A 27,228-nucleotide genomic window follows, 5' to 3' on the forward strand; every position below is an offset into this window, starting at 1 on the left:
TAACAACTTTATTTATAACTACAGACTATAAACGATCCACATATCTTTCAACTGATGAGTGGATAAACAATAGAATACTACTCATCAGTAGAAAGAAGAGAATTATTGATACTTGTGACAACATGAAAGAATCATAAAGCATTTTGCTAGCTAAAAGACGCCAAACAAAATGCTAAATACTGGATGACTCCATGTACATGACACTAAAAAGGGCAAACTATAGGAAAAAGTCAGATCACTAGTTTCCAGGGGTTAGGAGTGTAGATAGATACTATTACTAAATAATAAAAAATAAACAATTAATGGAAACAAAGTCTATGTAAATAGGGAAGGGGGGGTGAAGGGCGCATAGGTAATGGGGGAAAAAATAAGAACTAAGATACATCATGTTCAGGTACAAACACCCAATGATAAATGTAAATGTATTGTATACCTAAAATGTACCAATTAATATATAAAAAAATAACCAATTAATACATTCAATAATATAGATGAACCTCAAATGCATTCATATAAATGAAAGAAGCTAGACTTTAAAAAACTATATAATGGTTGGTTCCACTTACATAGCATTCTGAAAAAGACAAAAGTAGAAAGGTTAAGAAATTAGTGGTTGACTGGGGTTAGGGTGCACTACAAAGAGGTACACTATAGGACTTGAGGGGGCTAATGGAATTATTTTTTCTTTATTGTGGTGGTCTTTACACAATACTACGCATTTGTCTAGCCTCAGAACCATATATACATACAGCAAATTTTATTGTGTGAAATTTTTAAACCAACTTTATAAAAACTGAATTATCCAATATTTTCATTTCAATGAGCATCTTTCTTCTAAAAATAGCCATGAAACCAAATAAAGTCATCCACAATATTTAGTTTGCTAAAAGAGCCATATTGATCTCTCTGAACCGTATCTCATGTGACCACTCTCCTATTTCAGTTTTTGACTCCTGTGATATCACATTCATTTTATTTTATTACAATTTATCTGATTGCTCTTTTTCTACATCTAGAAACTACTGTAACTCCTCAGCAAAAGCATTAGAGTCACCTTCTTATCTCACTCTACCTTCTTTACCCAGGAATTAATTTACTGATACAACTCACATTTACTCAGAGATTATACTTCTGAGCTCCTGATCCAACTGCTTCTTTGACATTTCCAATTGTTTATCTCACATGTCTCTCAAAATTGATGGATATATAAAGGAATTAGTGGCACTTTCCAAATCTGCTCTTCCTCCAGAGTTCCTCATTTCAATAAATTACACTAGTATATTATCATGTTAACTCAAAAGAAAAAATAAGACTATATACGTTAAAAAAACACTATGATAGATTCATCATTGACATTCAACACCCAATCAACAGTCCACAAACAATAAGACAAAATCTTGATAATAAAATTTTACATTAAATTGACTCTCAGGATTATCCATAGAAAAAAGTTTATACAAAGAAAAACTATTCTCAATAGAAAAGGAAATCTTCTGCTTTCCTCTGTAACCTACTGACTGATATTTCCTATTCATAATATCTTAGGAGTAATTTATCATTAAATTGTGAATCTGAATGAACTAGAAAAGAAATGAATTTGAATGAGTCACAAAGATCACTCTAGCCTGGAAATCAGCCTTTAAAAATACAGTACTACATCCTTCCCACTTCTCCCCACAAGGTACCAACTTTTCAATATATGAATATTTATTCTTATAGACCACCACAATATTCACTGAACTTTCCTAAAAATGAAATAATTTTTATCCATGTGAAAACAAAAATATTTACAGAATTCTATGGAACAATAAGCCTTTCTTTTAAAAATAAAAAAAATTAAATTTGAACACAAAAGCACAAATGTTCACAAAAATTAAGTGCCATATGAAGAAGACACTTCCTACACAAGTTTCTGGAAAGCTGATCAATAATTATAAATACAATTTTTTAAAAATATACAGATACTCTAAAACCCAGACTCTCAACTCAGTGACTACTGAAGAATATTATAAAATTATTTTCATTTAATCAAGAAAGAATTAAATCATTTTGAAGTATTTTTTGGCCACATAGAAATGCAAAACTGAGTTGCTGTACTGACCTGATCACAGAAAATCAAAAGGGTCACTTTAAATATATTATTTCCTTACTACTAGTAACCCCCCCAAAAAAAAGTTCATCAAAGAAAACTGAAATGAGAAAGAAAAATAATTTTCCCCTTTAGATCCTTAGAATTGGAAAAGTGAAATATAGTCATGGAAAAGTGAAATATAAATTCAAATAGTTTCGAAAATCTTACTACTATCTGGCCGTGACTCTATAATATTCCTATTCCTCAGTGTTACATGTATGTATAATGAAAAAAGAGTCCATAGCATGGTGGTGAAAAGTATACTGATGAGTAAGGGGATACATAAATAAGAAAGAACTTAGTAGAAAATAAGAGTAAATATAAGTGAAGATTTAAAATGGTGGATTAGAGAACAGCAGCAAAATACAACCTCTCTAGGACTTGAAATCAAGACACGTGGAAAACAACAACTTGGTAAAGAGGAAAAAAGCTAGATATCCAAGAATCAGGAGAGGGCTGACAAGAAAACTAGAAACTACAGAGAAGCTTGATAAATGGAGCATAATGCAGAGAAAAGAATGATACAGTCTGGAAAACTGACCCCAGCTACTGGGGAAGGAGTCCTATCTCCACTGACACAAGGTGTGCACAGAAAGTACCAGCAGCTCCAGGGAGATACAACAGTCTGGGCTGGCACTACTAGCGCAAAGAAAAGCTCATGGCTACTGTAAACTACAAAAGCAGCATGACATTTTATTCTAAAAGTGACTGCATCGACATAGCAGGTTAGAGATGGAAAAGAAATTCAGTGCAGAGCCTTTCCCATTTGACAGGGTTTAATCAGAAGCCATTTTTGGAAGAGTTAAGGTTTAAGACAGAGCCACAAAACAACCACAAACCAACTATATTTCAGGGTTTCTGATGTCACACTACCACAGGAACTGAGTGGTAGACGGCAACAAGAGAAAGTCACAGAGAGGACAAGGGACAGATATCAACCACCTTGAAAAGTTTAAGCACAGGCTGGGAAGGACATAGGGGTGGCACTCTATGTGGAGAGAAGCCAGGCAAATCATGTATTGCTTTCAGAGGGGCTGGAGCTGAAAGTGCTGGCATTAAGTCCAGAGGTCTACTTGAATCCCTGCCCCTCTGCCTACATCCAGCACAGAACTCAGTGGTCTGTTTGCTTTTTCCAACTACCAATTTGAGCAGGGACAATACTCAACTTGGACAGCAGTCACAGCCTAGGGTGTACTGATAGGGGGTCCTCTGGAGCAGAGGGAGCACCTCACAAACACACAGACCATAAATCTAGGCCAAGAAAGCAGTGACTTGGGGTCCACAAAGAAACACAGAGACTGGGAGCTGACAGAGGGACTACAGCCTTAGGGGGGAACACACTGACCAAACTTATGTGGTGGGAAAGACAGGGTAGGATTCATCAATCATGCACAAAAATGTGAATATACAAATAATAGGTCTTCACAAGACTCACTACCCTCCCTCATATCTGATGGATTCCAATATGGCAGAATCTAGAAAGAAAGCACTCATTCAAAAAGTGGAGGAATTTTTTTAACCTCATTTCTTTTTTTTTTTTTAAAGGTGTTGGGAGTTTGGAGTTTTTCTCCTGTATTTATTTTTCCTTTTTTCTTTTCTTCTTTTTTTTATTATGATATCTGGTTTTTATTTTTATTTCTTATTTTTATTTGTTTCTGTTACTTTTACTTAATTCTATCAATTTTCTTTTACTACATGATAGAATACTTTATCTCACTTTTCTCCTTCTCATCTTCCTTTTCTTTATTTTTCAAATTCTACTTCTTTCATTCTCCCATTCCCCACCCCCTCCATATTACTAGTATAATCATTAAGCATTATTAGTCTTTAGATATTTAGTAAGAATACTAGTATAACCATTAAACTTTATTAATATTTAGATATTTAGTTAATTCTATGCTATGATTGATGAATTCTTTTCTATTGGTAATGGTGATATACTTGTTACATTTCATAGCTATTGATTGTGTATCAATATTGTATCTGAATCAATGAAAAATCAGAAGACAGCATGACTATCATAAGAAAACTGAACACAGAATAGCAGAAAAATTCTCAAATAAGGGAAAAGAATTTAACATACAGATAAGTGAGGCATATAGAACCCCAAACAGCCACAGTCAGAAAAGATCTTCTCAACAACACATTATAGTCAAAATCCCAGAAATCCTGCACAAAAAGAGAGAAAAGAAACAAAAAACTTATAAAGGTAAACCCATTAGAATTACAAGCAGACTTCCTAACACAAATTTTAAAGATGAGTTGAGAGTGAAGTGTTTCCAGCCCAAAAAGAACAAAAAATTTTCAACACAGACTGATAAGTCCTACAAAACAAAACTGTCTTTTAAAATTAATGGAAAAATACAGTCTGCAACACAAAGAAAATTTCATGAAATTCATGACCATCAAACCAGCACTCCAAAAAATTGTCAAGGATTTCCCCTAAAGAGACAATAAAGTCAACAATGCCAAAGTGTACAATGGAATGAATACCTGAGGTAGGGTGATCAATTAAGCAGAAGGTAAAAAAGCAATCAGCAACAAGAAAATAATGCAACGACAGAAATAAGTCAATACATAACAGTAATAATTATCAATGTGAGTAATTTCAATCTCCTAAACAAAAGACACAAATTGGGCCGGGTACACACACACACACACACACACACACACACACACACACATGCGCGCACACAAATAGTATGATCTTTAAAAGAAACACATTATATCCAAAAAGAAATTCATAGAGTAAAAAGCAAAAATTGATTTTAAAAAAAGATATTCCATGAAATAAGACCCCAAAAACTAGCAAGAGCAGTTATCCCATTTTCAGAAAAGGTTGACTTCAAGCCAAAGCTGATAAAAGGGAAATTCTGGGAAGACAGCAAAGCAGTAAACAGCAATAAATCATCCTCTCCGAGATCTAGAATGCAGATCACAGAAAATAATAACTTGAAGTTGGGGTAAAAAAGAAGGAAGGAGGTGGACGAGTGGGACCCAGGAAGGATCTGGTGGCAAAATTGCAGCCTACAGAGAAATTAAAGAGACAAACAACAATACAGAAAAAGGAAGGGGCAATCTACACTTTCAGCCTGGTCCTAGCCCATGGTTTATGAGAAAGGAAGATTGAATCTACAGAGACACAGTGAAAGCAGGCGACTCCAGAGTCCCTCAGAGAGAAACACACTAGTGAAACAGAGCAATGGATACTGTCCATGGTCAGGGAGTCATGATCAGGCCAGCAAGAGACACCCAGAGTGTTATAAGCTAAATGACTTGGGCCCCACCTCCATGACTAGAGGCCAGGTTCAGATTGAATTTCCATGGATTTGAAAGACCCAGAACCAGCACTCCACCTTAATCTTACTGCTTGCTGGTGATTATCTGACTGCCTTCTTTAGCCATGCTCAAAGTACATCACTGAAAAGCAATGAGAGATCTCTATACTACCAAAAAAGTATAAAGACTATAAGAATCCACAAACCAAAGCAAACAAATGAATAAAAATAATAGAAACATGGGAATAAAAGGCAAAAAATACCTCTCAAAAAATGCAAGTCCTCCAAAGCCAGTCCAGGAGGCAACAAGGGGCAAAATAGTACAGTATAAGCAAACACACCTGAATGAATCAACAGCATAGAAGAGGAGGTTAGAAAATACCTCAGAGACACTCAGCAGGATGAGAGAGAACATAACTAAACATATAATGGAAGTAAAGACCAAAAAGATGCAGGAGCTCACAGAAGACTAAAAGAAAAGTAGATGAGCTAAACAAAATAATAGAAAACATGAGTGAGAAGTTTACCAAAGAATTACAGTGCATAAATAAGTTTCAAACAGAAATCCAGAAGATTAAAAATTATATTGAAAATTATCAGCAGCAGGATGGACCAGTGTGATGACAGAATTGCAGAACTAGCCAGGTGTGGTGGCGCATGCCTATGATCCCAGCACTCGAGGCTAAGGCAGGAGGATCACCGTGAGTTTGAGACCAGTCTGGGTGACATTGTGAGTTCAGGGGCAGCCTGGACTATATAGCAAGACTCTGTCTCAAAAAACCAAAAAAAATAACAATAATTTCAGAACTAGAAGACAATGATGCCTTCAAAGATCAACTACTCAAAAACACCTTAAAAACAACAAGAGAAAATGAAAAATGGATCCAACAACTGTTAGATTTGCAAAAAGACTAATCTAAGAATTATTGAGAATAAGTGACAAATCAGAAGATAACACAAATGGCTTAAAAAACTGTTCACAGAAGAAAATGGCAGAAAACTTCCCAATCATAGGGAATGAAACATTCACATAAATGGGGCACATAAAACACCAAATAGCCATGACAAAAAGAGAACCTCTCCATGCTGCGTTACAGTCAAAATTCCAGAAATCCAACACAAGGACAAAAATCTTAAAAGCTGTTAGAGAAAGGCAACAAATCACATACAAAGGCAAACCAATCACATCAGACATCTCTACACAAAACTTAAAGGCCAGGAGGGGTTGGAGTGAAGTGTTTCAAGCCCTAAAAGATAACAACATCCATATCCAACTTATGCATCCTGCAAAACTTTCCTATAAAATTGATGAAGAAATAAGTTATTTCTATGGCACGGAGAACTTCATGAAATTCATGATCACCTAACCAGCATTACAAAACACTCTCAGTGATATCCTAGAAAAAGATAATGAAGCCAACAATGTCAATAAGTCAAAAAGAATGAATACACCTGGCAGAATGACAGCAAAGCAATAAAATTAAAATAAAATAAAATAAAAACAAGTCAATAATGCAATGATGGCACTAAATCAATATATCTTAGTAGTAACTCTCACTGTGATGGGTCTCAATTTCCTAATCAAAAGACACAGATTACCAGGATGGATCAAGAAAGAAAACCCAATAACACACATCATACAAGAAACACATTTAATTCAAAAAGATACTCATAGATTAAAAATCAAAGTACAGAAAACAGTATTTCATGCAAGGGGAACATAGAAATAAGAAGGAGTTACTATCCTAACTTCAGACAAAGTGAGTTTCAAAATAAGATAAAAGAAGGTCACTAAATATTAGTTAAGGGAACAATTCAACAGAAAGACTTAACAATTATAAACATATATACATCAAATAGTGGTGTACATAACATAAAACAAACACTAATCAACATGAAAAATCAGATAAACACCAATACAGTAGTAACAAGGTACCTCAACACCCTACTGTCACAAATGGACAGACCAACTAGACAAAAAAAAAATCAACAAAAAATATCAATGTTGAACCAAACCATCAAATAAACACACTTAATACATATCTACAGAGGGTTCCATCAAACAACAGAATGCACATTCTTTGCAGCAGCACATGAGATTTTCTCTAAAATAGACAACATACAAGACAATAAAGCATGCTTATATAAATGCAAAAGAACTGAAATTATCTCATCGATATTATCAGATCATAGTGCAATGGAACTAGAAATCAATGGCAAAATAAACCACATAAACTATTCAAACATATGGAAGTTAAACAACATCCTCTTAAAACAACAACAACAAAAAAAAAAAACAAAAAACAATATCCTCTTGAATTGTCAATGGGCCACAGATGAAATAAAAGAAGAAATTATTTTCTACAATAAAATGATGATAACAGTATGATATTCTGGAAACAATGGGATGCAATGAAAGCAGTCCTAAGAGAAAAGTACATAGCAGTAAATTCTCACACCAGAAAAACAAAACAAACTCAAATAAATAACGTAATCATGTACCTCAATGTCCTAAAAGAACAAGAAAAATCCAAACCCAAATCTAATATGAGAAAACAAATTATAAAGATCAGGGCAGAAATTTATGAAATTAAGACTAAAAAATAATACAAAAAACGGAAGGCTTGGTTATTTGAAAGATTAAACAAAACAGACAAACACTTAGCTAATTTTAGAAAAACAGAAAGAAAAGGTACAAATCTATTTAATTAGAAATGAAAAATGAAATCAAACCAGATTCTGCTAAAATCCAGAAGGTTATCGGTAACTACTTGGAGTATTCTAAGAATATGAAAAATTCAGAAGAAATGTATAAATTCCTAAATACATATGAACTACCAAGTCTGAACAAAAAAGACATAAAAATCTTGAATTAGTCAATATCAGTTAGTGAAATTGAAGAATAAAAAATTATCAACTAAGAAAAGCGAAGGTCCTAATGGACTTACTGCCAAATTCTACAAGAACTTTAGAGACGATCTAATGCCAGTACCCTTCAAACTCTTTAATGAAAATCAAAAGGGAAGCAGAACCCCCAAAGTCATTCCTGGAAGCATTGCCCTGATTCCAAATCCAGAAAAGTATCCAACTGAAAAAAAAAGAACTACAGGCCAAGATCTTTAATGAACATAGATGTAAAAATGTTCAGTAAGACACTGGAAAACAGAATGCAGCAAATCATCAAAAAGATCATACATCATGATGAATTAGGATTCATTACAGCAATGCAGGAATAGTTCAACATATGCAAATGAATAAGTGTAATACACTAAATAGACAGAAGGACAAAAATCTCATGATCTTCTCAATAGACACAGAAAAAGTATCTGAAAAAATCCAACATCAATTTGTGATTAAAAAAAAAACCCTGAAGAAAATAAAAAAGAAGGTCTTTATCTCAACTTCATAAAAGCCATCTATGACAAACCAATGGCCAACTTACTAATGGAGAGAATGTGAAAACTTTTTCCTCTAAAATCAGGAACAGACAAGGATGTCTGTTTTTATCATTTCTGTTTAATGTAGTTCTCAAAACATTAGCTAGATCAATAAAACAAGAGAAAGAAATAAAATGGACATGCATAGGGAACAAAGAAGTTAAATAATGATTGTTTTCTGATTCTATGATCATGTACATAGAAAACCCCAAAAACACCACCAAAAGACTCCTAGAACTAATATCCAAATTCAGTAGCGTAGCAGGATACCAAGTAAACATTCAAAACTCAATAGCATTCCTGTAAATCAAGAATCTGAGAGGGAAATTCAACTAACAATACCTTTCACAATACCATGAAAAAATAAAATGCTTAAGAATTAACCAACCTCACCATGGCTGGGCATGGTGGTGCACACCTGTGATCACAGCACTCAGGAGGGTGAGGCAGGAGGATGGATCACCACAAGTTTGAGGCCAACCTGGACTACATAGTGAGTTCAAGGCCAGCCAGAACTACATAGCAAGACCTTGTCTCAAAAAAAAAAGAAAGAAAAAGAATAATGAACCTCACCAAAGGAGTGAAAGACCTGTATAATGAAAAGTATAATACTCTGAAAAAAGGAAAGCAGAGAGGATATCAGAAAAAATAGAAAGATGTTCATTTTTTGATAGGCAGAACCTCTAGAAAAATACCCATATTTCCAAAACTGTTGTATATGTTTAATGCAACTCCAATCAAATATCAAGAACATTTCTTAAACAACCAGAGAAAGCAATCCTAAAATCCATATGAAACAAAGAGAGACCAAGAATAACAAAAGCATTTCTGGGAAATAAGGGTGAGGTAGGCAACACATAACAATCCCAGATGTCAAGTTATATTACAATGATACAATGATAAAAACAGCATGGTATTGGCAAAAAAAAAAAATCTAAAACACTTGTGGATCAATAGAACATAATCGAAGATACAGAAACAACTCCAGGCACACTCAGCTATGCTATTTTTGACAAAGGGGCCAAATCACTTTGCTGGAGGAATAATAGCTTCTTTAACAAATGGTGCTGGGAAAACTGAATATCCACATGCCAAAGGTTGAGCCTAGACTCGTATCTCTCACCACGCACTAAACTAAAGTCAAAATGGATCAAAGATCTAAATATTACAAGAGAAACACTTGCTGGCAAAGAAAATAGGTAAAACTCTTGAAGACACAGGCATAGGCAAAGACATTCAGAACAAAACCCTAGTACTACAAGAAATGATACCAAGCATCAACAAATGAAATCATATCAAATTAAAATGCTTCTGCGCGGCAAAGTCAACACTAATAGAGTGAAAAGACAACCAAAAAATTGGGAAAAAAATTTTCCAGTTGCTCTTCAGACAAAGGACTAATACCTAGAATGCATAAAGAAACTAAAAAAAATTAGACCCCCAAATTTAAAGAACCAATTCAAAAATGGGCATCTGAAATAAACAGACACTGAAGAAATAATAATGGCCAGTAAATACATAAAAAAACATTCAACAACGTTGGCCATTCAAGTAATGTATATTAAAACGACACTGAGATTACATCTTACTCAAGAAAGAATGGCTACCATCAAGAAATCTACATATAACAAATGCTGGCAAACCTGTGGAGAGAAAGGAACCTTTTTCGATTGTTAGTGGGATTGATACAACCACTGTGGAAATCAGTATGGAGATTCCTCAAAAAAAGTAAAAGTAAAAATCCATTTGACCTAGCTTGTCCCCTTCTAGGTATCTTTCCCAAAAAATTAAAGACTTCTTAACACATTGATGTATGCATAACCCATGTTTATAGTAGTGCAATTCATAACAGCTAAATCTTAGAAACAGCCTATGTGTCTATCTTATATGCAATGGAGTACTACTCTGCCAAAAAAAGGATATACTTGAGTCATTTGTAGGAAAATGGATGCAACTTGACACCATAATATTAAGTGAAGTAACTCAGACACACAAGCTTAAATGTCACATGGTTTCGTTCATATGAAAAACTAACATATATATATATATATATATATATATATATATATATATAGGAAAAGAAAGGAAACAAAAAGTAATCTTGTGTGGACAATGTATCTAAAAGTGTACCTTGACTGAGTACAATCGTCTTACATGTCTAATATGTTCTTTGGCCTATTAGTCTAGTTTTCAATCTGTATATAGGATTGTTCACTTTAAAAGATCTTATAAGATGGATCTGGTGCTGGAAAACTTAAAGGGGGGTAGAAGGAGGTGGGGAAAGCAAATTGAAATGTGTTATGTACATGTATCAATACCCTACAGTGAATAAAATCATTATGTCCTGCAAACATGTACTAATGAAAGTTAAAAAAAACTAATAATAGGAGGCAAAGAAGGTCTCTATATATTGGTCAAGGGAACAATTCAATAGGAAAATATAATAATTACAGATACATATGCACTGAACACATTTGTACCCAATTTCATGAAACAAATACTGCCACACATAAAAGATCAGATAAACACCAGGACAATTACACTGGCAGATGTCAATATAGCAATATAGTAAAAAGAACAGCTAGATAAAAAAATCAACAAAGAAATTTCAGAGTTGACCCATGCATTCAAACAAATGGACTTAATAGATATCTACAATGTATTAATCAACAACAACACAATACACATTTTCTGCAGCACAAGGAACTTTCTCCAAAATAGACCAAAAACTAGCCCATAAGCATGCTTAAGGAAATACAAAAGAATCAAAATTATCCCTTACATATTATGAGGACATAGTGCAATGAAACTAGAAATCAATGGCAAAATAAACCATAGAAATTATGCAAACATGAAAATTAAGCAATACACTCTTTTTTTTTTTTTTTTTTTTGGTACCGGGGATCGAACTCGGGTCCTTCTGCTCACACAGCTGGCAGCGAGACCACTGAGCTAAATCCCCGGCCCATACACTCTTAAGTTATCAATAGTTCACAGAAGAAATCAAGGAAGAATTTAGTACCTAGAATCAAATGTACCTACTACATACCAGAAGCTATGATATACAATGAAAGCAGTCCTAAGAGGAAAATTTATAGCTGTGAATGACCACATCAGAAAAATAATGAGCCCAAATATATAACCTAATGATGCACCTCAAAGTTCTAGAAAAATAAGAACAATCCAAATCCAAATCTAGTATTAAGAAGAACATTATAAAGATCAGAGCAGAAATTAATGAAATTGAGACTGGAAAACAAAGAATCAATGAATCAAAGAGATGGATCTTCAAAAGAACAAACAAAACAGACAAACCCTTCACCAGTCTTACAAAAAAGAAATAAAATACCCAATCAATGCAATGAAAAATGAAAACAGAAAAGTACAACAGATACTGCCAAAATCCACAAAATTATTAATATCTACAGTACTTTGATAACCTTTACTTCAATAAATCAAATAATACAGAAGAAATAGATTGATTCATACTTTTGAATTACCAAAACTGAACCAAAATGATACAAAAGTCCTGAATACAGGCCTTGAAATTGAAGCAGCATTAAAAAAACCTAGCAATTAAGCCCTGTTCCTGATGGATTCACTAATGCATTCTATAATAACTCCAGGGAGGACATAACAAGAAAACTCATCAAACTCTTCAATGAAATTGAAAGGGAAGGAGTACTCCCAAAGTTATCCCTGGAAGCTAGAACTACCTTAATTCCAAAACCAGATTAGGACTCAACTAAAAAAGAGAACTACAGGCCAATCATTTTACTAAACATAAACACACACACACACACACACACACACACACACACACACACACACGAACCTCAAGTAACTAGCAAACAGAAAGCAACAAAAAACATTATATATTATGATGAAGTAGGATTTATCCCAGGAATTCAATAAAGATTCAACATTTGCAAATCAATAAATGGAATACCTCACATGAACAGAACCAAGGAAAAAAATCACATGGTCATCTCAAAAGACATAGAAATAGCCTTTGACAAAGGTCTGCCTAGATACCAGCAGCATGGGCATGGAGGCCCCAAGCAGAGGCCCTCTGGGACACCAGCAGTGTGAGGGCATAGGTCCTAGCCAGAGGCCTGCTAGGACACCAGCAGCAGCGGTGCACAGGGCCCATCCAGAAGCCCACCTGGACACCAGCAGCACAGGCTTGCAGGTCCCAGCCAAAGGCCCGCCCTGACACCAGTGACACCAGGACACAGGCCCCAGCCAGAACCCTGCTGGGACACCAGTGCAGCAAAGGAATCCATAAGGCCATCATTATGAACCTAGGAAGACGGTACAGTGGTGTGCAACACAGAGAGGGCCTCTCTGAGGGTTGCTGTTGAAAACTGAAGCCCACTGAGAGAACAAAGAGAATCACCTCAATAAAGGCCCAGCAGACTGCAGCAGTTGGTGAGTTGTTGGGGTCAACACCTCCTGCTGGCACTGCACTTGTAGGATGGGAAGGATGGCTGGAACTGGAAGTAGAAACATGCACAGCTCAAACCTAAAGGAGGTCAGGGAGCTCAATTCTAGCCTCACAGCCAGAAAACAGCCTGAACAGCTGGCTTGATCAGTCAACACAGATCACAGATCAGTTGACATTGCCCACATTGTTCACCAGTGATAACAGAGACATGCCTTGAAGGGGACATTTTTTTTCTTTTTCTCTTTTCTTCTTCTGCATTTCTCGCCATTCTTATTCCTGTTTTTGTCCTGTTTTTTCTTGATTGTTCTTAATTTTATAGGAGCGTGAAGAAAGGTCTTAATTTTCCTATTTGTGTTTGTTTGTTCTGCTCTTCTTTTCGTTGTTCTTGTTCTTTCCTTCTCTCTTTTCTTTCTGTCTTCACCAGTTTCCCAAAGCTTGCATATTCTTCCTGTGTCCTCTACCCTTACTTAAGGCCTTTCCCTCTCCATTTGTTTATCTCCCCAGAACTCCCTCTAAATCTCCCCAGAGGTCAAATTTACTATATTGAAAAGCTTATTTACTGCAAATATATATACTGGGTTGGTTCTAGATTTTGATATATAACCACAAGTCTAGTTCATGTGGTCAAAGGTAGTATATTGGTAGTTACCACAGTTTGTCATTTTCTAGGTTGTGTTTGATACTGTTGTTGATGTTGACTATATTACTTTAGCCAAGGAGACATGATTGTTCTAGTCAGTTGTTCTTTCTGGTATACCAAGAATGAGATTGCCTAACAGCCATTACGGACACAAAACCCGAAGGCCAACTAAACCTGGAAGACAATCCAAAAAGTAGCCATTCTCTAAGGGTTCTAAATACTAGCAATAAAGATACTCACAATAAGCAAATTACAAGCAGCAACCCAGGAATTAAACCAAAAAATGTCAACAACAAAACAGAAATGAGAACACACCTAAACAAGCCTTAAATCCAGACTTCCAGATCACCAAAGGCAACTCCAAGGGGCAAGGTGATAGAATAATCTGAAACTCAACCACCTGGACTTCCTGAACAAGCAACAAAAGAGGATCTGGAAAAAAATGAAATCAGAAAAAAAATTTCTTAGATGACAACAGAGATAGTGACTATAATGAAAGACATGATTAATAACTCTAGAGCAAACACAAACAAAAACATAGAGGAGCTGAGGAAAATGATGGAAACCATGAATACCTAGCATAGGAAAGAATTGTAAAGCATTAAACACATCCCAGAAGATAGCCAAGAAATTAAAAATTCCACTGAAATTTTCTCCAGCACAATAAATGAGTGTGAGGACAGAATTTCAGATATAGAGTACAATATTGTAGTTAACAAACACAGAAACAAAGATATTTTAAAAATAGCAAGAGACCATGAGAAATCAATCCAAAATCTACTAGAGGATGCAAAAAAGAATACCTTAAGATGGACTGGAGTCAGTGAAGGAGTAGGAGATTGTGCAAAAGACATAAATAAACTTTTCACACAAGTAATTGCAGAAAACCTCCCAAACAGGGAAAAAGAATTTAACACAAAGATAAGTGAGGCAAATAGATCTCCAACTAGCCATGATAAAAAAAAATCTACAGCTAAGCATATGAATCAAGATTCCAGAAATCCAACACAAGAACAAAATATTAAAAGCAGTTAGAGAAAAGAAACAAATCACATAAAAAGGAAAGCCAATAACAATCACAGCAGATTTCTCAACACAAACCCTTAAGTCAAGGAGAGCCTGGAGTGAAGTATTTCAAGCTCAACAATAAAATAACCTCCAACCCAAATTGATGTATCCCACAAAACTATCTTTCAAAAAAGATGGAGGAATAAGATACTTTCATGACAAAGAACACCTGAGGAACTTCATAAATAACAAACCAGCACTCCAAAAAATTCTAAACAATATCCTAAGAAAAGACAATGAGGGTCACAACTTCATGAAGCCCAAAAGAGTAAGTCTAACAGGCAAGACAATAAATTAAGTGGAAAGGCTAGAAAAGAAAAAGATACAACAGGAAAACATCATGACAAGGATAGGTCAATATATACCAGTTATAACCATTAATGTTAACGGTCTCAATTCACCAATCAAAAGAAATAGACCGGCAGAATGCATCAAGAAAGAAGATCCAGCAATATGCTGCATACAAGAAACACACTTAATTCAAGAAGAAATTAATAAACTGAAAGTCAAAGGGTAGAAAACAATGCTCCATGTGACAGGAACCTGAAAGAAAACAGGGGTCCTATTCTATTTGCAGACAAAGTGGATTTCAAACCAAGACTAATTAAGAGAGACAAAGGTTACTACATCCTAGTAAAGGAAATAATCCAAAGGGAAGAGATGACAAACATAAGCATATATGCACCAAATACTAATGCAACCAAGTGTATAAAACAAATATTAATAGACATGAAATATCAAATAAGCACTAATATCTTAGTAGTGGGAGACCTCAATATCCCATGGTCACAAATAGATCATAGAACATGCCTAAGTAAATGCAAAGGAATTGAAGTTATTCCTTGTATATTGTCAGACCATAGAGCAATAAAATTGGAGATCAACAGCAAAAGAAACCATAAGAACTTCATAAACATATGGAAATTGAATAACACACTCCTGAACAAGCAATGGGTCACAAAGGAAATTAAAGAAGAAATTAGACAGTATCTATAATTAAAAGACAATGCCAATGCAACATACCAGAATTTATGAGACACAGTGAAAGGAGTTCTATGAGAGAAATTCTTAGCAGTGAACACCCCTAATAGGAAAACAGAGAGAGCTAAAATAACCTAATGCTGAACCTCCATCTTCTAGAAAAACAAGAGCAAGACAAACCCAAAACATTAGTTTTGGGAGAAAATTATAATGATCAGAGCAGAAATCAATGCAATGGAGACTAAGAAACAATACAAAAAAATCACTGATTTGCAGAGTTGGTTCTTCAAAAGAATAAATAAAATAGATAAGCCTTTAGCCAACCTTATCAGAAAAAGGAAAGAAGGGCCAAGGATTTAGCTCCATGGCACCACACCTGCCTCTCAAGCACAAGATCCTGAGTTTGATCTCTGGTAAAAGAAAAAGAAAAAAAAGGAAAGAAAAGGCTAAAATCCATGCAATTAGGAATGAATAGGGTGAAATTACAACAAAACCAGCAGAAATCCAGAGAATCATCAATACCTACTTTAAGAACCTGTACTCCATTAAGATGGAAAACACAAAAGAAGTAGATTTCTAGTCACATATGAATTACCAAAGTTGAACTAAGAAACTATAAAACTCTAAACAACCCAATATCAATCAATGGAATTGAAAATGTAATTAAAAACTTACAAACAAAGAAAAGCCAAAGTCCTGATGGCTTCACTGCTGAATTCTACAAGTAATATAGAGAAGAGATAATGCCACTATTTCTCAAAATCTTCAATGAAATTGAAATGGAAGCAATACTCACAAATTCATTCCTGGAAACAAACATTACCTTTATTCCAAAAGCTGAAAAAGACCCAACCAAAACACATAACTACAGGTCAATCTCCCCAATGAACAAAGAGGCAAAAATCCTCAATAAGATACTCACAAACAGAATGCAGAAGATCATCAAGAAGATAATACACCCTGACCAAGTGGGATTCATCCCAGGGAAGCAAGGATGGTTCAACATACATAAATCAATAAACGTAATACACTATATTAACCGAGTCAAGGACAAAATCCATACGATCATCTCAATAGATGCAGAAAAAGTGCTTGACAAAATCCAACACCCATTCATGATAACAACCCTACAAAAAATTGGAATAGATCATCTTTATTTCTACTTGATAAAAGCTATCTATGAAAAATCAACAGCCAACATCACACTAAATGGTCAAAATATTAAATCTTTCCAACTAAAATCAGGAACAAGACAAGGATGCTCAATATTGCAACTCCTATTCAATATAGTTCTGGAAACATTAGCCACAACAATTAGACAAGAGAAAGAAATAAATGGAATAAATATAGGAAATTAAGAAGTTAAAAGGTCATTATTTGCAAATGGCATGATACTCTATATAGAAAACCCCAAAAACTCCACCAAAAGACTTCTACATTTAATAACCAAATGCAGCACAGGACCTGGATACAAGGTTAAAACTCAAAAATCAATAGCCTTCTTATACATGAACAACAGACTCACTGAGAGAGAAATGGGGGAAATAATTGCTTTCCCAATAACATACAAAAAATGAAGTATCTAGATATCAATCTAATGGAGGAAGTAAAAGACATCTACTTCAAAAACTACAACACTCTGAAAAAAGAAATTCAAAGAGGATATCAGAAAATGGAAAGACATTCCTTATTGTTTGGTATGTGGAATCTATATAGTGAAAAAGCCCATACTTCCACAACTGTTACATAGATTCAATAAAATCCCAATTGAAATTTCAACAGTACATTTCAAAGAAATAGAGAAAACAATCCAAAAATTCATTTGGAACAAGAAGAGACCTAAAATAGCAAAAGCAATTCTAGGCAACAAAGACAGGGCAGGGAGTATCACAATCCCCAACTTGAAACTATACTGCAAAGCTACTGTGATAAAAAATAAAAAACATGGTACTGGCAAAGAAACAGACCTAAGGATCAGTGGAGCAGATTAGAAGATGCAGAAACCACTCCAGACATACTCAGCCACCTCATCTTCAACAAAGGATCTAAACACCCTACCTGGAGGAAAGATAGCCTCATTAATAAATGGTGCTGGAGAAATTGGGTTTCATCTTGTCAAAGATTAAAACTAGACCCATAACTCTCACCATGGACTAAACTAAAATAAAATTGAATCAAAGATCTAAATATTAAAACAGAAACACTAAACCTGCTAGAAGATAAGTTGGGTAGAACTCTTGAAGTCATAAGTGTAGGAAAAGACTTTATGAACAAGACCTCAACTGCACAGGAACTAGCACAAAGAATCAACAACTGGGATCTCATCTTATTAAAAAGCTGCTGCACAGCAAGAGAAACCAAAAACAGAGTAAAGAGACAACCTAAAATGTGGGAAAAGTTTTTTGCCAGCTGTTCTTCAGACAAAGGTCTACTATCTCGAATCTATAAAGAACTTAAAAAAATATCAGACCCCCCAAAATTAAAGACCCAATCCAAAAAGGGGCATCTAAAATGAACAGACCTTTCTCTGACAAAGATGTAGAAAAAGCAAATAAACATGAAAAAATGTTCAACATCAGTGGTCATTCAAGAGATGCAAATGAAAACAAGGCTGAGATTCCACCTTACTCCAGAAAGAATAGCTGCTATCAAGACATCAACCAATAACAAATGCTGGCAGAGCTGTGAGGAAAAAGGAACCCTTCTCCACTGTTGGTGGGCGTGCCGACTGCTCCAACCACTATGCAAAGCAGTGTGGAGATTCCTCAAAAAACCAAGATTAAAGGTCCCATTTGACCCAGCTATTCCCCTGTTGGGTATCTTCCCCAAAGAATTAAAAGCATCATACCATAGTGATATATGTGCACCCATGTTTATAGCAGCACAGTTTGTAATAGCTAAATCTTGGAAACAACTGTCCATCAACTGGTGACTGGATAAAAAAGATGTGGGTTTTTTTAAAATATAAATTGGAGTACTACTCAACCATAAAGAATGATAAACTAGAGACATTTATAGCTAAATGGATGCATATTGAGGCCATATTCTTAAGTGAAATAAATAGGACACACATGTGTAAATAACAAATTGTCTCTCTCTTATGTGAGAAACAAAGTGTAAATAAGGACCAAAATGTATAATAGATAATGTGAAACAGGAAGAAAAGGTTCACAGGGGAAGGGGAATTAGGAGGGGTAGGGGAGATGAAAGAAAAGAAGGAAAAGAAAAAATACGAGAAAAGAAGGAAAAGACAAAAACAAAGCTTTTGTAAATAGGGAGGGGTAGAGAAGTGGAAGGGAGGCAAGGGGAATAGGAAAAAACAAGAACTAAGATATATCATGTACACGTACAAATTCCCAATGATGAATGTGATCATAATGTATACCTAAAATGTAACAATAAACTTAATTGAAAAAAAAAGAAATCACCCTTTGACAAAATCTAACATCAATTCATGATTTTAAAAAACTTGGAGAAAACAGAAATAGAAGGAGCTTACCTGAATCTGATAAAAGCTATTTATGGCAAAACTACTGCCAACATCATATTAACACATTCCAGCCAGCTTGCATCACCAGTGGACTATGCATGACTGTCCCATCAGTTGGCTTTTACTATTTACAAATGGATCTAATCACTTTTATGCATCTCTGTAATAATAAAATTAATAAAAAATCTGTAAATGGACCAAATCTAGTTAGTTCCTTGAATATGAATAACATTACTTAATATTGTTCATATAAATTTTTAAATTGTCATAATAATTTACAAATTTGTTTTATTAAATTAAAAAAAGTTTATTTATATTTGTGGATAGTTTATGATTAATTAATTTTCTAAATTTTAGTACAGAAATTTTATAAGTTATTTCTGGTCTACATAATATGCATTTATATCTGCTATACCACAAATTAGCACTATTACAATTTTTTCTACCATTTTAATATTTTCCTTAAGGAACTATAATATGATGGTACCTGGCCTGCTAAATCAACACCTTTCTTTGCATTAATCTAATAAAAGAGGTCTTGAGAAGCAATACAAGCCACCCAAATGGACAGTCCTGAATGTTCCATGGTGGTTCAAACCAGCAGGGATAATCAAATTCAAACGAGCCAACCTGCAGCAAGACATAAAAATTATGGTCCTGTCATGAACCTGTAAATGGGGAAACATGAATGTTTTCAGTCTAAAATCAAGAACAAGAGGATGCCATCATCATTCTTGTTCAACAGAGTGCTCCGAACATTATCCAGAGCAATCAAACATAAATAAATAAATAAATAAATAAATGCAAAAGAAAGAGAAAGGGTAAAGGAAATAAAATAGATATGTACCACAAGGGAAGAAGTCAAATTATCATTACTGTAAAACCTTGGATTGCAAGTAGTTTATCCAGTGAGTGTTCTAGAAAACAAGCAAACATTTTTAATGAATTTTGTCTTGATAAACGAGTGATGTCTTGTAATATGAATAGTATGTGAGCCAATGCTCCCCACCCCGACAATCTCCCAAAAGCAAGAGGTTATGGAGAAGATCACATCACAGAGGAGGAGGAGAAAAAGGTAGAGGAATCTCTCACTTCATATGAAATGAGGAAGATGCATAAAATATGGGAAACAATGCAAAATTTTCTACAGAAGCACCACCACTTGAATAAGACTGAAGCAGTGCAAGCAATGAATCTTTTTAACAACAATGGAGTGTCACATTTCCACGAAATCCTCAAAGGAGGCAAAAGTGTCATTGAATAGGTTCCTTGTTAAAGTTGCATGAAAAGAAAAAGATTCCATTGAGCCAATAGATAGCAGTGATTCTGTTAGTGATAGTGAAAGTCATCCTACACAATAACTCTCCTCTCTCTTGTCTTCCTTACATTAGCCATGAAGGTTTTCCAAGCTAAGTACAGGTTAATTTATTTTTATTATTTTATATTATATTACAGTATAGTAATCATTGTTATATGAATGTTTTTGGGTTGTGGGACAAACCATCTGAGTTTCCATTATTTTTTTAATGTAAAAATTTACTTTGACATACAAGTGCTGTGGATTACTAGCATGTTTCCAGAATGAATTATGCTAGCAAACTACAGTTTTACCATATTTGTATATGATGTGGTCCTTCACATAGCAGACCCAAAAACTTTCAACAAAAGACACCTAGAATTAATAATCAAATTTAGGACATACTCAACATACAAAATTCAACAGCATTCCTGTACACTAATAATGAACTCACAAGAACCAAATTAACAAAATACCATTCACAATAACATCAACAAAAATTAAATACTTATAAATTAACCTAACCTAGGAAATGAAAGACTACAATGAAGGCTACAGTACTCAGAAAATGGCACGACATCCCCTGTTCCTGGTTAGGCAGAACAGATATTGTCAAAATGGCCATACTTCCAAAGTTGATTTAATGCAGACCCAATAAAAATAGTAGTCCTCACACCACTAGAGAAAAAATAATGCTAAGATTCACATGAAACCAGAAGCAGACTCAGAATTGCAAAAGCAATGTTGGACGACAAGAGCAAAAGAGTAGGCATCACAATACTACATTTTAATTTACATTAAATTTACATTAAATTTACATTTTAATTTACAAAGTTACAGAGATTAAAAAAACAAGGTGGTACTGGCATGATACTGGCAGAAACATGTAGATCAAAACAGTACAGTGTATGTAGAAACAACCCCCAGCACATTTGGCTAACTCATCTTTGACAAAAGGGCCACAAATGTACTCTGGAGGAAAGAGCCTCTTTAGCAAATGGTGCTGGGAAAACTGGCTATACTCATCCAGAAGAAAGGAAAGGGAAGCAGTGGAGAGGGGAAGGGGAAGGGAGAGGGGAAGAGGAAATGAAAGGAGCTGCCCTGAATGTAGCTGTGACACCATTCCACAGGCTGGAGCCCCAGTTGGAACAAAAGTGAAAGAAGGAGGAAGCCCACTAGCACACACTCTCAGCTTCCTGCCTGCCATGGAGTAAGCCGCTCTCCTTCACCACATGCTCATGTCATGGTGTTCTACCTCATCTGAGGCTTAAAACAATGAAACTTGTAGACCATGTACTAAAACCCTGGAAACAATGAGCCAAAATAAACCTTTCCTCCTTTAATTTTTTGTCAGGTATTTTGTCACACTGGTGCAAAGCTAACAGATACTACAACATAGATGAACTTTGAAAAGACTATGCTAAGTAAAACAAACTAGTTACAAAATGACAAATACTGTATGATTTCATTAATATGAGGAACCTAGAGGAATCAAATTCATAGACAATGTAGAATCATGGTTGCTAGGGTTTAGGAGTGGAGGGAGAATGAAGAGTGTTTAACATGTTAAGGCTTTCAGGTTTGCAACACAGCAAGAGTCTTGGAGATTGGCTGCACAACATGAATATACTACTTAAAATGATAAAAATGATTAAGATAGCAAAATTTATGTTATGATATGTACCAAAATTTTTTCAATGCTAAAAATAACAGAAATTTCACAGTATCAGTTAAATTTTTTGTCTTGTGTACCTAGACTTAAAGCTCCATGAAGGCAGGTAATATGTTTTATTTTTCAAACAGGAATAATACAGTAATATTGTGGAAAAAAACCGATTTGATATCACATGGAATTAGATTCAAATTTTAAGCTTTACTTTTTCTGCCTTCAGAAAATGTTTTAAACTTTCTTTATACCTATACCTTCAACTATAAAATAAGTCACATAGGGCTCTTGATGATGTTAATATAAAGTTCCTAAAGGAGTTGGCATGGTACCTTCCATGTGCTCTTAAATAAATGTATGATGGTTGAATGTTTTCCTGCCAAAAACAATACAGAGAAAAAGTATAACAAACATTTTAGTTAATAACTCATCAAAGGTAAATGTAGTCATTACGGAAAATAGTATGGAAGTTTCTTAAAAATTAAAAATAAACTTATCATATAATCAAGCAATCCCACTACTGATTATACAGTCATTCATCACTTAGTGACAGAAACAGGTTCTGAGAAATGTGTCATTAGCTGATTTTTGTCATTGCATGAACATCATGGATAATTTTTATACAAACTAAGATGTGCGCAATATCAGCAGAAAACAACCTGTAGTCGTATGTAGTCTACCACTTACCAAAATGTCATTATCTAATGCATAACCACATATCCAAACAAAATGAAATCACTGTGTCAAAGAGATATATCTTCATCTCTATATTTAACGTGGCATGATTCACAACAAACAAGATATAGAATTAATATAAATGTCCCTCCATCTATGGAAGAATAAAGAATATGTTGTATATTTACACAGTGGAATGCTATTCACCCATAAAAATGAATAAAATACTTTCATTTGAGACACAGTGGATGAGCCCAGATGATATTACAGTCAATGAAATAAGCTAGGTACAGAAGGACACATATTAGTTGAGTATTCCTTATCTGAAATTCTTGGGACTGTTTTGGATTTGGGATTCGGCAGAAGGCTGGAATATTTGCACATACATAATGAATTATCTTGGAGATGGGACCCAATTCTAAACACAAAATTTATGTTTCATATATATTTTATATACTTATAAATGTAGTAAGGCATAGCACATACAAACATGCACACATAGGAATATGTAAATTTTGTTAATATTAAAAAGTAAAAATTTTTTTCTACAAAGAGCAAAAAAAAGTATATATGTATGATAATTAACAAAACCCCAAAATTACAGTCTTCCATTTTATTGGCAAATGAATGATTTCCAAAGTATGAGCTTAAGTTTACTTAGTTTGTAGCTTTCATGCCTATTACTAAACTAACAGGCCAACAAGTGATGTATAAAAATAAATTGCTAGGGGTAGCATGGTAACATTTAGACATGGTGAGGGGGATAAGCAGTAAAGTATCATTGTAGTGAGAAAATTCACACAAAAGATTCCAATATCCTCATGTTTCCTCATCTTTAAAAGGGGCTTAGAATAGTGACTTACCTTAAGGCTTTGAGAATTAATAGCCACAAAGAAAATATGCCACAGAAATTATTTTGTCTTTCAAAAAAGAATAAAATAGTCCTCATTTAACAACCTGTTTAATTGTTCAGGCTTATAACTGAGGTATGCTGTTCAGACATAGGACTCAACACTCAGACTTATGACCAATCTTTTTTTTTGTACACTTCTGTACATTCTGTTTATAGAGCCTCAGTGTCTTCTTTGTACAGTATACCTTGTTTGTCCAGTACTATAATTTTTGCTGATTGTATTATACAGTACAGTACTGTAGTTTTAGATTACACATTGCAGTACTGCATGTAAGAGTTATGTGAATAAAAGAAAAGTCATCAAGTTGGAGTTTCCTTTGACCATTTCTTTTTTCTGAATATGGTAATGTACGTACTATATACAATTCCTTATTTAACAACGAATTCATTTAATGGTCTAGTAGCAGGAGCGTAATGCAGTTGTTAAACAAGGAATGTCTGTAACTCATTATACAGAAAGAACCCAAAGAATTTCATAAACACCATATACCTATGCTCAGTAATATATTCCTAAGTCTAACTTATTAAAATTATCATGAAAAAATCACACATAGCCTACATGACCAAGTGATTTCTGAACAGTGCACAGGAAATCCAATGGAGAACAGATAGTCTTTTCAAGAAATGGTAGAACAACAACTGGAAAATCATATGGAAAAAAGTGGACCTCAAACCAGACTACCCACACCATATGCAAAAATTAACTGAAAATGTATCCAAGGCCTAAATTAAGGCATGCAAGTACTTCTAGAATAAAATCTACAAGAAAATTTTTGTAACCCTGGATTTAGACAAAGGTTTCATAGGCAAAACATCAAAAGCAAGCCTCATAGGAGAAAAAACTGGTAAATTGGACTTTATGAAAATTAAAAATCTCTATTCCTTGTTAAGACAATGAAAATACAAGCCCCCCCATAGAAAAAAAGGGTGCAACCAATACCTGATAAAGGACTTTTAGCCAAAACTCTTCACTTAATAATAAGAAAATAACCCAATTTTTTAAAAAATCAAAGAAAAAATCAAAGAGACAACTCACCAGAAAAAAATACATGGGGTGGCAAATAAGTGCACAAAAAATGCTAGCATTTGTCATTAGGGAACTGTAACTTAAAAATCACAATTAAATGTCACTAAACACCTATTAGAATGATTTTTTAAATAATTTTATTTAAACACCAAGCACTGATAAGAACTTAGAAAAACTACAACTCATAGAGTAATTCCACTCCTAAATATTTACCCAAGGTTAATGACAAGTTATGTTCTAGCCAAGATGTGCCACAAATTTGCATAGTTGCATTATTCATACTTACTAAAAACTGCTAAATCCCCAAATGTCCTGCAAATGATTAATGGACAAACTATATTAAATACATAAAATACTGCAGAGCAGTAAAAAAAAGAAAGAAAGAACTGATACATGTGGCATTATGAACAGGGACCAAATAAAGTCAAAGTAATATTGTTTGTAGATCTGACACTGTTAAATAAACCTTTCTGGAAAATCCATATTTAATTCCCTTAAAAGACTATACTGTATAAAGTATTCATTTATTCTTTAAAAATTAAGCCAATTGTGGTAGTGCACGTCTCTAATCCCAGCAGTAGAGAGGCTGAGGCAAGAGAATCACTGTGAGTTTGATGCCAGCCTGGGCTACATAGGGAGTTCAAGGCCAGTCTGAACTACATAGTGAGACCTTGTCTCAAAAAAACAAGAACAAAAAAATACAAAACTGCCCTACATAAGATAAATATAATAAATGTTTGGTGATTCTGGCACAAGCTCTAGGGCCACTCTTTTCCATTCATAAAACATAGCATAAAATCAAATACAAATTATTTATATTTATGTTTTGTCATTCCAGTATATACCCATATAATTAATATGTAGTTTTCTGTACGTCCCCCTATAAGTTTGAAATTAAATTTTTTCCTACACCATTCATTTATCAATGTAGCTGCCTCAGGTGAACAATTGGGAATGCAGAGGATTATCAATTCAGACCTAATGACTTATTTATTTTCCTGAATTCTTGAATTTTGGCTGTTCTCAATTAGTAGATTTCTTCATTATATATGCCAAATCCTCCACATAATACTGTATTGAAGAAAAAATAACTGTCATTTGAAATCTGAAATTGAATCCACATTTCCACTCATATGAAATTTGTCTCCTTTGTTTTCTAACGTGTTCTTCACTTTGACCCACTGAGTAGTTTGATGATTCTATAAATCTCGTCTCTTATCTAGGTTTAATTTTTAGGAACATGTATGTCCTATTTTCATTCATATCTAAGTGACTAATTTAAACTGTGAGAATAGCAAAACTATTTTATGTAAAAATTTCCCCAGAATCCTCAGCATAAAATCTCAAAGTTTTAAATATAGTTAAGCTTGACCTTTTTAAAAAACTTTTCCCACCAAACCAGTTTGGTATATTTATGTGGTATACCTCTATGTTCTCTACTTTGTTCCACTGATCTATGTGTTTATCCTTCCACCAATACTAGTCTTAATTAGTGCAGTTACATGCAAACATTAACATGCAGTAGAGTCATTCCTTGAATTTTATTCTTTTATTTTCAAAATTGTTTGTAGACCTTCCAGGTCCTATACATTTATATACAAATTTTAGAATAAGTTGGTCTGTGTCTCAAAAAAAGAAAGAGAGAGAGGATTTCTCAGATTGTTCAGATTTTTGTTGGCTCTCATTTAAACTGAGTAGTCATGAATGACTACTCAAACTAGCATATTGAACTGCTGATCTAATAAGGCTATCAACAATTAATCTATATTCTCTCTGTATACTCAATATTATCTTTATAGTCAAGATAGCAATATATAAAGAAAAACTCACAAATGTAAAACATTTTAACTTAGAATTCCAGATGCTTTTCCCATTGATTTGCCTATTACCCATCAGTTAAAAAGATATACTTGTCCTACAAATCTATTCTGAAGAGTAAATAAAACTGAATGAGATAATCTATGTAAAGTATCTAATAGTGCCTAGTACCTAGTAAGTGCTCAATCAATGCCTTAATTTTTCCCCCTTAAGTTTAGATATATTTCAATGAGTATCTTTCCAAAAGAATTAAAAGAATCATACCACAGTGATATACGCACACCCATATTTATAGTGGCACAGTTTGTGACAGCTAAAACATGGAAACAGCTGGAATGCCCATCAACTGGAGACTGGATA

At 34.2% G+C, this 27,228-nt stretch overlaps 1 protein-coding gene across 11 annotated transcripts in view; it reads right to left on the reverse strand.

Moving 5' to 3' along the window:
- The window catches only part of Rps6ka6 (ribosomal protein S6 kinase A6), a 238,506-nt gene that overhangs the window by 194,838 nt on the left and 16,440 nt on the right, over window positions 1–27,228 (reverse strand). The window contains exons 3-4 of one of the 11 annotated variants that reach the window (XM_087196626.1): window positions 19,960–20,102; window positions 19,482–19,632 (exon numbers count right to left, since the gene is read on the reverse strand). The exons of 9 other annotated variants lie outside the window; for them this stretch is intronic. The gene's annotated coding sequence lies outside the window, so the exon portion shown is untranslated. Of the gene's footprint in view, window positions 1–19,481; window positions 19,734–19,959; window positions 20,103–27,228 lie in introns of those variants that run through there. One more of the 11 variants, XM_087196627.1, reaches the window with a different exon arrangement.

Source organism: Heterocephalus glaber, unplaced genomic scaffold, assembly GCF_053883595.1.
Source record: "Heterocephalus glaber isolate CG9 unplaced genomic scaffold, H.glaber_assembly_v1.0 deba00001613, whole genome shotgun sequence".
NCBI lineage: Eukaryota > Metazoa > Chordata > Mammalia > Rodentia > Bathyergidae > Heterocephalus > Heterocephalus glaber.